The sequence below is a fragment of the Centruroides sculpturatus genome, unplaced genomic scaffold (assembly GCF_000671375.1).
Source record: "Centruroides sculpturatus isolate CEXI.00-Female unplaced genomic scaffold, Cexi_2.0 scaffold864, whole genome shotgun sequence".
Classification (NCBI taxonomy): domain Eukaryota; kingdom Metazoa; phylum Arthropoda; class Arachnida; order Scorpiones; family Buthidae; genus Centruroides; species Centruroides sculpturatus.
Genome location: NW_019385187.1, coordinates 50,410 through 52,819, shown reverse-complemented (window position 1 = coordinate 52,819; position 2,410 = coordinate 50,410). Strand labels below are relative to the sequence as shown.

The 2,410-nt window shown below is 34.0% G+C and overlaps 1 long non-coding RNA gene across 1 annotated transcript; it reads right to left on the bottom strand.

Annotated features, from left to right (window-relative positions):
• Positions 1-1,405: 1,405 nt before the first annotated feature.
• On the bottom strand, positions 1,406-1,805 carry LOC111635913. The gene is made up of 3 exons (XR_002758457.1): positions 1,738-1,805; positions 1,574-1,649; positions 1,406-1,487 (listed from the first exon to the last, which is right to left on the bottom strand). It is a non-coding gene; the product is annotated as an uncharacterized LOC111635913 (long non-coding RNA).
• Positions 1,806-2,410: the final 605 nt, after the last annotated feature.

The following is a 2,410-nucleotide window of genomic DNA, read 5'->3' as shown; positions in this document are numbered from 1 at the left end:
GGCGGCAGGGGCGGCCCGCCCCGGGCGGCACTTTTTAGAGGGCGGCAAAATTACCTTTCAGAGGCGGCAAAATTTCACAATAAACAATAATAATATTTTGTAAAAATTTGAAACATCCTAATCTATACTTGCATCGCGCCTACGATAGTGCTATCGTCCGGACAGTCCGGGAATCGGCTCGCCGGGTGAACTAGTAATTTTTTCATCCCGGGAAATCCTGCGAAACCTGTTGCCTGTTTTTTTACTTGTACGATTCATTCGCGATCATATACACCACTAATATCCAATTGAACTATTTTAACAAGTCACTGCACTACCACCGAATTTTTCATTGCTTGTTCTGTGACAAAACTGAATTTTGGTCTTTTAAATTGAAATACCTAAATAAGGGGGCCGAAATTTTCCTCCGCCCCGGGCGGCTGACACCCACGGTACGCCACTGATTCATTGGCACTATGCATTCATCATTTAGTATCCAAATTCCCATCAAATATTAGATTTTTATTGGCAGAAATACCATGTTTGTTTCGTCATAGCGAATTACGAAGAGATGCATTCAAGGAATTATTTGCAGCTACGAACACTTCTCCAGATCTTCAACAAACCAGAACTGCACCACTTCCATTTGAAAAACCTTCATTCACTCGGTGGCTTGTGCGTGGGAAGGTAATATTTAATATTCTCATGAACTGGGAAGAATTAAGAAAGATGGACTTCCTGTAGACAGAACAATTTTGGATTGGTGTGCTTCAGCATCGTTCATTTAGAGCTTGCAAGCTTTGCTCTTATTTGTCTGATAACCCCTATCAGCAATGCTGTAGTTGAAAGGGTATTTTCTCTGTAAAAACGAAGACAAGGAACAGAATGCAGCTAAATCTTCTTGATGCGATTGCAGTGGCATGCCGTGACATTTGATGATGGGGAAGCCGCGTGTTTGTAAAAAAACGACTTCCAGGGGCAATCAGTTAATTGCGCGTCAGTGATGGTCTAGGGTTCATTCGTATAGTTTGTTCGATAAGCCAGTAAAAACAGCACACTTCTCTAAATGTATTTTTAATATCACAATTACATTCCGAATTGCTAGCCACGATATAAGGGCTACAATTAAAAATTAATTTGTTGTAAATTTTAAACGATCCTCTCCATAGCTTTAAAAATCTAAATACAGTAAACTTAATAGATTGTCCGTCTTTTGTTTTTTAACTACAGTAGAACCTCCATTATCCGGACGTCCATTATTTGGATTTTCGATTATCCGGATTGTTCAAAATAAACAAAAGTTTTACGATTATTATTGTTAAATGTCTACTTTGGACTTTATTTATTAATAGGACTTAAACTGGTGGTGAAAGATTGACACAGCAATTAGAGTTAGTTCAGAAAAAACAAAATTTCTTTATTGTATCACCTGTTGTAATAGTTTCTGTACACTTATCACTTGTGTTTCGGGCTAGCATGCCCCTCATCAGCAGTACTACTACCATAAACTAAAAGTAACAATAAATAAAATAAGATATTCTATAATTTAAAATCTATTTACATAGCCATAAAAATATAATTTTAAAAAACTTACTGTAAATACATATTCCAAAACCGAGTATACATGTATTTTTCTCTTTGTATAAATTATTAATGACATAAACATTTTGCTGTATAAATAAATTAAAATATTATAAATAAAGGTTGTAAATTATTAAAAAACTTTAAACATTTCATAGGAAAACCAAAAAAACTCACTACGTAGGTTTAATATTTTCACAATTCAACATCATCATGGTAGACATTCACTATTCGTTTCTATAATCGACATCTAGTATGGTGCTCCAGGATTGGTGGATTATACGACCTAAATTGTTGTTTATTTTATTTCTTTCTTTTTTAATGTATAAATGTTCGTATAATTGACGTTTATGATTATTTGATTCTTTTTTATTTATTTTTATAGTATCTTTGTTGATTTGACATCCATAACTATTGCAGTGTTCTGCTACTGCAGAATTTGCATAATTACCTCTTATTGCACGTATATGCTCTTTTATTCTTGTGCCTAATTTTCTTTTTGTTTCACCTATATAAGTTTTAACTGGATCACAACTGCAATTAAAAGAATACACCTATATAAGTTTTAACTGAATCACAACTGCAATTAAAAGAATTGTGGTAGTAGTACTGCTGATGAGGGGCATGCTAGCCCGAAACACAAGTGATAAGTGTACAGAAACTATTACTACAGGTGATACAATAAAGAAATTTTGTTTTTTCTGAACTAACTCTAATTGCTGTGTCAATCTTTCACCACCAGTTTAAGTCCTATTAATAAATAAAGTCCAAAGTAGACATTTAACAATAATAATCGTAAAACTTTTGTTTATTTTGAACAATCCGGATAATCGAAAATCCAAATAATGGA